This window comes from Mirounga angustirostris, unplaced genomic scaffold (genome assembly GCF_029215605.1).
Source record: "Mirounga angustirostris isolate CCGP_5_RB_7025 unplaced genomic scaffold, mMirAng1.0.hap1 SCAF_61, whole genome shotgun sequence".
Lineage (NCBI taxonomy): Eukaryota > Metazoa > Chordata > Mammalia > Carnivora > Phocidae > Mirounga > Mirounga angustirostris.
Window position 1 is genome coordinate 1 of NW_026991769.1, and position 10,000 is coordinate 10,000.

Consider the following 10,000-nt stretch of genomic DNA (forward strand, 5'->3'; position numbering starts at 1 on the left):
GAGGGAACACAAGCAGGGGGAGTGGGAGAGGGAGAAGCGGGCTTCCCGCGGAGCAGGGAGCCCGATGCGGAGCTCGATCCCAGGACCCTGGGATCATGACCTGAGCCGAAGGCACATGCTTAATGACTGAGCCACCCAGGTGCCCCAACAATCAATAAACTGTTAATGTTGATTTAGAGGAGTGTGCTTGCTGGGCCCATAACTCGGTGGATGAGTTAGAACGGTCCCTGTCAGGCCTCCCTTAGCCCTTAGCCCTTAGCCCTTATCACTCCATGCTTGTGTTTGGCCTCTGACCGCTAAGATACCACCATCATGTGTTCAAGGTCCTCCTCAGACTCAGCCAGCCACACCATGCCACACCCTCCTACCTGCACACCCATCCCTGGAAGGCAGTATAGTAAGACATCATCCCCCACATTCATGATTCCCAAAGGGTTTACTGGAGTTTCGTGGGTTAGGAAAAGGAGGGGACTCTTTTTGCCCCCAGATGAGGTGAGCTCTTCAGACACCCTCTTTCCCCTTCCCCTCCTCCCTCCCTCCCTTCCCTCCCTCCCTCCCTCCCTCCCTCCCTCCCTCCCTCCCTCCCTTCCGTCCCTCCCTCCCTCCCTCCCTCATCTCTCTCCGAAGTTTGCAAGCTGCAGCCTAAGGGTTAGGGGGAGTTGAGGAAAGCCATTGAATGGAGGGAAGCTCCAGGCTCTGACTTTAACAGAAAGCTTTCTGCATTTGAATGAAGCGATTGAATGAGGCCCATTAGAATGGATCACCCTGAACGTCCCATCAGCCGCCCCAGCCCCAGCCCCAGCCCCCCCATCCCCCCCCAACTGAAGTCCTCTGGTCGAATTGGAACAGTAGGCTGGGGGGGGGGGGGGGGGCTGTCCATCCTAAGTTGGTAACTAGGCCCCTGGTCCATAGGGAAAAAATCACGCACGGGTACAGATGAGTTGGTAGCTCAGGCAAAGTGGTCGAAGTGTTGGCAAGGTTTCCGTGGATGAGGGGAGATTTGTTCTGGGACCACCCTCCCATATACATCTCTGGCTGAGAAGAGGACAGGGGAGCCCTGTGGGGGTGGGGGTGGGGGTGGGGGTGGGGGGGCGGGACCCAGATCTGGAGCTCGGAGTGGACTATAGCCGCTGCCTGCCCGGGTGTGTGTGCCTGGGGGGCGGGGGGGGGGGCGCTGAGGGATAAGGGCTGAGGGTGGTGGGGTCTGCTCACGCTGACTCCTGCAACTCAATTCATCCTGGGAACCTTCTGTTGTTTCTGCTGAGGTGCCAGGTGCTGTGATGACCAAAGCTAAACTCCTCTCTTTGCCTAGTTCTTAAAAGGCCTGATCCTCCTGTTATCTTGTTAAATGGACCGACCCCTGCACCCTCCCATCCTGCCAGACCCCTTGTGCAAATACTTCCACTTGAAGAGTTCTTTCTCTGAATCTAGAAAATAAACAGACAACACCCACCAGCCACACCGACCCCATTGCCACAAATACCTAGCAAAGACAAATCTAGCTGGTCTCCTTCTGCCTCAAGGCACTTTAGAGAGTCACTCTCTCAGACACACCTTAGGCTCAATTACAGGCTGCTGTCTCCCTTTCTCTGGCACAATTCCATCCCTGGAGGAGCCCCATATCGCATCTGCAGCCGTGAGCTGGAGACAGTATGCTCAAGTGACCGGGTGGTAGCACCGTAACTTTGAAATGACCTATACCCCAAGTCATCCATGAACATGGTCCCTGGAAATCTTTGACATTCACGTGCCTCTGATGAAATCCTTGCTTTGGAAACTCCAGCACCCATAGCCAATCTTGTCCATGTTCTGCTAACCTTTGCTCGCCCTCTGTTCGCCTGATATCTTGCCTGATTGTTTACAGAGAAATTAGATCCCATCCAGCAAGAGCTGAATCCGAGTCCTCTGCTCACCCCACGACGGAAAAGAATATGCACAGGCCTGCATCCCTCTTCTCCTTCTCCACCATGTCGGAAGAAAAGGTGGCCCTCCCTCCTCCCATCAGAACCCAAACCCGAGATAAGACTTAGATATAAAGGAAACCAGCATACTGTTTTGAACTCTATATACACTTGTAAAAAACGAGCAGCGGCAAGGAAACACACAAACCACCACCCCCCCCCACACACACACAGGTGCAAGGAGGGTGCGCTGACTCGCTGAATCTCCCCCTTTTCTCCCGAGAGGCATCCCCCCCATCCCCCGCCCCCCCCCGAAGATGTCCTCCCTATGCCGGAAGGGGAGTGAGTGACGTTCTTTTCTTCCTTTTTTTTTTTTTTTAAATTATTCTTTTTAAAAGACTTTTATTTATTTGAGAGGAGGGGTGGGGGGAGGGAGGGGGGAGGGAGGGAGAGAGAGAGAGAGAGAGAGAGATTGAGAGAGAGAGAAGCAGAGTCTCCGCCGAGCAGGGAGCCCGATGTGGGGCTGGATCCCCGGACCCTGAGCTCAGGGCCTGAGCCGAAGGCAGGCGGACGGTTCACGGATTGAGCCAGCCAGGCGCCCCAGCTTTCTTGTTTCTTTGTCTGCCTGCTTGCCTGCGTGTTGGGTCTGTGGATGTCTGATGCCTGCCCTCTGATTTCGTGGGGAGGTGGGCCGTCTTTCCTCCTTCCAATGGCCTTTGCGCATTTGTCAAACTTCTGTCGGGCTTGGGCCTATCTGTTTGGGTATCTGTGGCGTTCCATCCACCGACCTGTCTCTTTTGTCTGCCAACATCACAGGGTCTCTATCGCCTCTATACATAAGCATGAAACGGGCCCGGAGAGGACGACTTTGTTTCCTGAGTTTTGTTTTGTTTTCTTCGAAATCACCATAGCGATTCTAATTCCTTTTGCCTGTCTGCTTGTGTATGTAATCTGTACACCCATCCAGTGCGGTGCTGGAACTCACGACGCCCGCCGATCAAGAGTCGCGGTCGCGTGGGCCTCCTCCGACCGAGCCAGCCAGGTGCCCTGAAATACGTGTACTTGAAAAACCAATGTGAAGCCTGCACCCGTGAACTTTTTTTTTTAAAGATTTTATTTATTTATTTGAGACAGAGAGAATGAGAGAGACAGAGAGCACATGAGAGGGGGGAAGGGTCAGAGGGAGAAGCAGACTCCCTGCCGAGCAGGGAGCCCGATGCGGGACTCGATCCCGGGACTCCGGGATCATGACCTGAGCCGAAGGCAGTCGCTTAACCAACTGAGCCACCCAGGCGCCCTTTTTTTTCTTTTCTTTTCTTTTTTTTTTTTAATAGATGCACCCGTGAAGTGTTTACTGCGAAACCTTCTTTTGATCGTCGCACTCTTGAGTGGAGGCCGTACCAGTAAAGAACGTAGTTTAGCCAACTCAGGAAGAGATCAGCTTTAAAGGAAAACCTTCTTTTCGAGTTTGTGATGTCTGGTCCTTTCTCTCAACTCGATCGATGTCCAGCCTTCAGAGCCACATTATTTGCTTGGTCTCTCTCTCTCTCTCTCTCTCTCTCTCTCTCTCTCTCTCTCTCGTCTGTGTTTCCTCGTGTACTTTCCTGATGCTCAGGATTTATGGTTTAGAGAGAACAGTTTTCAGCCTGGTGTGTGTGTGTGGGGGGGGGGATGTTGTGAAGTGGGATCAGGGATTCACGCGGGTAAGGAGGAGGCAAGGAGAAAGGCTTGGTTGGGAAGGAAACCATTAAAGGTCCATGTTGAAATGGTGAAGTTTATTATTTATTTATTTATTTATTTATTTATTTATTTATTTATTTATTTATTTATTTATTTACTTTTTAAAGATTTTATTTATTTATTTGACAGAGAGAGACAGCGAGAGAGAGAACACAGGCAGGGGGAGTGGGAGAGGGAGAAGCAGGCCTCCCGCGGAGCAGGGAGCCCGATGTGGGGCTCGATCCCAGGGCCCTGGGCTCGTCACCTGAGCCGAAGGCGGACGCTTAACGACTGAGCCACCCCCCAGGTGCCCCGAAATGGTGAAGTTCAATGTAGTAAGAGTTACCTTTAATCAAAGGAATTCTTTTTTTTTTCTTTTATTTTATTCTTATGTTAATCCCCATACATTACATCATTAGTTTTAGATGAAGTGTTCCATGATTCATTGTTTGTGCACAACACCCACTGCTCCATGCAGAATGGGCCCTCCTCAATACCCACCACCAGGCTAACCCATCCTCCCACCCCCCTCCCCTCTAGAACCCTCAGTTTGTTGTTCAGAGTCCATCGTCTCTCATGGTTCGTCTACCCCTCTGATTTCCCCCCGCTTCATTCTTCCCCTCCTGCTACCTCCTCCTCCTCCTCCTCCTCCTCCTCCTCCTCCTTCTTCTTCTTCTTCTTTTTTTTTTCTTAACATAGATTGCATTATTATTTGTTTCAGAGGTACAGATCTGAGATTCAACAGTCTTGCACAATTCACAGCGCTTACCAGAGCACACACCCTCCCCAGTGTCCATCACCCAGTCACCCCATCCCTCCCACCCCACCCCCCACTCCAACAACACTCAGTTTGTTTCCTGCGATTAAGATAATCAAAGGAATTCTTGCTGGAGGTTGCTTCTCCCCTCTCCTCCCTGGATAGGGGAGTGAAGTTTTTTCGAGGTCCCTAGTGGACACAGAAAGCGTTCAAGTGCCCCTAGCACCTATGGATGGGGCTCTGTTGCCCTCTAGTGTCCTATCCTCTGCTACTGCTGCTCGTGGTTTCCTCTGACGTCGTATTCGTCACAGGTGTGTATCTTTGATGGTTAATGCTGCTCGGTGTCGGTTGTTTGCGTGTTTGTTTTTGAAAGCTTTTTGAGTGATCATCCAGCATGGTGCTGGAACTCACGACCCCTGCAGATCAAGAGTCGCAGTCGCGTGGGCCTCCTCCGACCGGAGCCAGTCAGGTGCCCTGAAATGCGCTTAGTTGAAACAGGAAGAAAGAAAAAACAAAAAACAAAACCCAAACCATTTTTTTTTTCCCCCTTTACGAGCCAGAGGAAGTTCTACGCCTTGTTTTTGTTTTACCCTTAATAGCATGGAACAGTTCTCCTCCTCCTCCTCCTCCTCCTCCTCCTCCTCCTTCTTCTTCTTCTCCATCATCATCATCATCATCATCAATATTTAACTCTTCTAGAGCACCTCCCCCGCCCACCCCGTACTAGTGTTGGACGGCACGGATGTCCCGGAACTGGATTTCTTTAAAGATATATATTTTTACGATTTTATTGATTTATTTGACAGAGGGAGACACAGCGAGAGAGGGAACACAAGCAGGGGGAGTGGGAGAGGGAGAAGCAGGCTTCCTGCCGAGCAGGGAGCCCGATGCGGGACTCGATCCCGGGACTCCGGGATCATGACCTGAGCCGAAGGCAGTCGCTTAACCAACTGAGCCACCCAGGCGCCCTCTTTTTTTTTTTTTCTTAACATAGATTGCATTATTTGTTTCAGAGGTACAGATCTGAGATTCAACAGTCTTGCACAATTCACAGCGCTTGCCAGAGCACCTACCCTCCCCAGTGTCTATCACCCAGTCACCCCATCCCTCCCACCCCACCCCCCACTCCAGCAACCCTCAGCTTGTTTCCTGCGATTAAGAATTCCTCCTATCCGTGAGATCATAGGATACATGTCTTTCTCTGTTTGACTTATTTCACTCAACATAATACCCTCCAGTTCCATCCACGTCGTTGCCAATGGCAAGATCTCATTCCTTTTGATGGTTGCATGATATTCCATTGTATGTATATATATACCACATCTTCTTTATCCATTCATCTGTCGATGGACATCTTGGCTCTTTCCACAGTTTGGCTATCGTGGATATTGCTGCTATAAACATCGGGGTGCACGTACCCCTTCGGATCCCTATTTTTGTATCTTTGGGGTAAATACCCAGTAGTGCAATTGCTGGATCATACGGCAGCTCTAGTTTCAACTTTTTGAGGAATCTCCATACAGTTTTCCAGAGTGGCTGCACCAGCTTGCATTCCCACCAACAGTGTAGGAGGGTTCCCCTTTCTCCGCATCCCCGCCAACATCTGTCATTTCCTGACTTGTTACTTTTAGCCATTCTGACTGGTGTGAGGTGGTATCTCATTGAGGTTTTTTTTTTTTTTTTTAAGATTTTATTTATTTATTTGAGAGAGAGAGAGAGACAGAAAGAGAGCATGAGAGGGGGGAGGGTCAGGAGGATCAGAGGGAGAAGCAGACTCCCCGCTGAGCAGGGAGCCCGATGCGGGACTCGATCCTGGGACTCCAGGATCATGACCCGAGCCGAAGGCGGTCGCTTAACCAACTGAGCCACCCAGGCGCCCTCATTGAGGTTTTGATTTGGATTTCCCTGATGCTGAGCGATATTGAGCACTTTTTCATGTGTCTGTTGGCCATTTGGATGTCTTCTTTGGAAAAATGTCTGTTCATGTCTTCTGCCCATTTCTTGATTGGATTCTTTGTTCTTTGGGTGTTGAGTTGGATGAGTTCTTTATAGATTTTGGATACGAGCCCTTTATCTGATATGTCATTTGCAAATATCTTCTCCCATTCTGTCGGTTGTCTTTTGGTTTTGTGGACTGTTTCCTTTGCTTTGCAAAAGCTTTTTATCTTGATGAAGTCCCAATAGTTCATTTTTGCCTTTGCTTCCCTTGCCTTTGGCGATGTTTCTAGGAAGAAGTTGCTTTGGCTGAGGTCAAAGAGGTTGCTGCCTGTGTTCTCCTTTAGGATTTGGATGGACTCCTGTCTCACATTGAGGTCTTTCAACCATTTGGAGTCTATTTTTGTGTGTGGTGTAAGGAAATGGTCCAGTTTCATTCTTCTGCATGTGGCTATCCAATTTTCCCAACACCATTTGTTGAAGAGACTGTCTTTGTTCCATTGGACATTCTTTCCTGCTTTGTCAAAGATGAGTTGACCATAGAGTTGAGGGTCCATTTCTGGGCTCTCTATTCTGCGGAACTGGATTTCTTGAGTGAAGGACTATTTTAACTCCCTTCCTCCCCATTCCGCGCCTGCCCCCGCCCCGCCCCCCGCCCCCGCACGCACCGCCCCGCCCCGCCCCCCGCCCCCGCACGCACCGCCCCGCCCCGCCCCCGCCCCCGCACGCACCGCGCGCCCCGCCCCCCGCCCCCGCACGCCCCGCCCCGCTTGTTGGCCTTGGACGTTATCGCGTACGTGCAGAGACGGATTTGATGTGCACCTTTCTGGGGGTGTGTGTCAATCCCCCCCCCCCCTTCCTGTCCTGAGCTTTCTTCGTATGCTTCAGAGAGACCTCCTCCTCCCCTTAAAATGATAGAAGAGAGAAGGTTCATCCGTGGTGGTTGTCGGAGTACTCGCTTGGTCTCGGTTTTACGGTCCTTGCCCGCCGAAATGTGTCTTAAGTCCTCCCGGAAGCCCGGGCGCCGCAGGTGTGCCGCTGTGGGAGGCCCGTGCCCCACGAGATCGGGCGGCCGGGCGGCCGGGCTGTGCGCCTTCGCGGGCCCGCGATCCGGATCTGCCTCGTTGTTGTTCGCGCCGGTTGTCGGGTGCCACCTGGCGGCCGCTTTTAGATAGCGTGTCCCCGCCGGAGTGTCAGCGATGTCGGCAAGGGATTGTATTTGGCCGCGGTTCCCGAGGCGGAGTACCGGGAGGCCGGCGACGCTAGCGAGATCGGCCCGCTGTCTCCGGGCCACCGGCGCGACCTCCGCTCGCGGGAGATTGAGCCTCCAGGTTTGTGGGCTGGTGGTGGCGCCGCCGCCTCGCTCCCGGAGAGCCACGCTAGGGTGGCCGCCTGGACGGGTCGACCAGCACCCGCCGGTGCCCCCTCCTCCGCCCGCGGGAATGGGAGAGGCTGCGTCGGGCGCCCGGACGCCATCCGGCCCGTGGCTCCGGTCGGCCGTTGGGCCTTCCGTGTCACGCTCGGGCGGTTGGGGACCGGCCTGAGCCTTGCGGGGAAGCCCATGGATGGCGCGACGGGCCCCGCCGCGGGCACGCGTGGGGTCCCGGTCATCGGACCCGATATTTTTTTTTTTTTTTAAGGTTTTTATTTATTTATTTATTTATTTGAGAGAGAGAGAATGAGAGACAGAGAGCATGAGAGGGAGGAGGGTCAGAGGGAGAAGCAGACTCCCCGCCGAGCAGGGAGCCCGATGCGGGACTCGATCCCGGGACTCCAGGATCATGACCCGAGCCGAAGGCAGTCGCTTAACCAACTGAGCCACCCAGGCGCCCCGGACCCGATATTCTTAACAAGTTTTCCGAGGCCCGCTGCGGAGGTGGGGACCCGACCGGGTCGGGCCGGGCCGGGCCGGGCCGCGAGGGCCCCAGGGGCCCGGCTGCGGTTCCCGTTGAGGTCCGGCCTTCGGGGGGACGCCTCCGCGGCATCGCCCCCTTTCCTCAGTCCCGGCCGGGAGTCGGGGACCGGCATGGGGCGGTCCTGAGGCCCGGGGAGGAGGGCGTCCGCAGGGGCCTCCACAGAACTTGGTGAGAATTTCTAAAGTCCCGATTTGGGGACGAAAGGCGGACCCGGGGGCGGGCCTATCCGGGCCGCTCCACCTCCCGCCAAGTCCCTACTCGCTGCCGGCTGCCACCACGTTCCGGGGGTCGACCAGATGGCCCGGGGGGGGGGGGGGGGGCGCGGGGGGGGCTCCGGGGGGAGACGGGGGCGATGGATTAGTGCTTGGGGCCCGTGGCCGGGACACGGTCCCAGGAGATCCCGGTGACCTGTGGCTAGGCCACGCCAGGCGGCGCGGCTATTTTCTCGCCCGAAATGAGCCCTTTTTGCCGCCAGGTAGGTGCTGGCACGTTATGTTTGGGCGATCCTCTCCTTAAGGGAGGTGGGCTTCTGGGCGTGTGGCGGGGCTCCGGGCTTGACAGGGATGCCAAGCCCGGCTCTGCCGTCGCTGGCCTGAGCCGTCCGCGTGGGCCTGTGCGCCGGCTCCTGTGCCTCCAGGTGGCCCAGGCCGTTGGTGCCGCCTCCGGTCTCCAGCACCCGAGGGCGGTTGTGGGCAGGTGGCGCGTGGGTCCTTTACCCTGTGTCCTCCACTCTGTGGGCACCCGGCTGTGGTCGTGACAACCTCCCGTCCCGCAAGGCTCCGTGCCGCGTGTCAGGCGTTCCTCTCTCTCGGGTTGTCCGGCTGTTCCTGCCCTGGGGTTTTCGAGGGGGTGCCGGTGAGGCCGAAAAAAAACAAAACAAAACAGGCTCCCCCTCGGGTTGCTGTCCTCACCGGCTTCTCCCCTCCTCGGGCTCCTCTCGGCGCTTGTGTTTTGCCAGATCGATGTGGTGCTCTCGCGCTCTCCCGGGCCGGGCCTAAGCCGCGCCAGACGAGGGACGGACGTTCATGGCGAATGGGACCGCTCTTCTCGTTCTGCCCGCGGGCCCCTCGCTCCTTCGCCTCCGCCCGCCGTGGCGGTGAGGTGGGGGGTGCGGGGGGGGTGTGTGCAGGCTCCGGCCCGACCCCGCCTTCCCGTGTTCTGCCTGACGGCGCTCGCGGGCCCGGGGTCCCCCGACGCAGCGGACACTCTCGCTTGCCTTCCCTGGCTTCGTGTGGTGCGCGGTCCTCCCCGCCACGGGGAGGGCCGTCCCGGCGCCGCGCTGCTCACGCGCTTGGGCGTGCTGAGCGCGTTGTGCGCGTGGCCCTCCGTGGTGCCCCTGGAGCGCTCCAGGTCGTCTCAGGTGCCTGAGGCCGAGTCGGTAGCGTCGTTTCCCGTTCCCAGCGAGCCCCCTCCGTCGGGCCACCGCTGTCGGTGGCGTGTCCGAGGAGCGGGTGGTGGAGTCGGTAAGGGAGGCCCACCCCGCCCCCCCCCGTGGGACGCGGGTGCCTCGTCATCCCCCGCCGCAAGCTGTGCTGGTGGTGTTGTGGGGACTGGACTTGGTGGGGCGTGTGTGAGCCGGTTGCGGCGGGCCGAGCCCGCGCTCTGGCGCTTGGCCAGCCGAGGGGCTGCCGCCTTTTTTGCCTGGCATGCCGTGCTTTGTCTCTGCTCGTCGTTGCCTCGCCGGAGGCGCAAAACTCCCGGTTGGTCGGGGACGCGAGCATGGCGTGCGTGGCGTGGCGAAGGGCGGTCTCCTCCCGGGGTCCCGGCCGCGA

The 10,000-nt window shown here is 56.2% G+C and overlaps 1 protein-coding gene across 1 annotated transcript in view; it reads right to left on the reverse strand.

Moving 5' to 3' along the window:
• Positions 1–6,044: 6,044 nt before the first annotated feature.
• Positions 6,045–10,000, reverse strand: part of LOC135363205 (serine/arginine repetitive matrix protein 1-like) — a 9,206-nt gene continuing 5,250 nt past the window's right edge. Inside the window, exons 3-4 of the mRNA XM_064583869.1 lie at positions 7,135–10,000; positions 6,045–6,826 (exon numbers count right to left, since the gene is read on the reverse strand). The exon at positions 7,135–10,000 is cut by the window's right edge and continues 1,148 nt beyond it. The gene's annotated coding sequence lies outside the window, so the exon portion shown is untranslated. The remainder of the gene's footprint in view (positions 6,827–7,134) is intronic.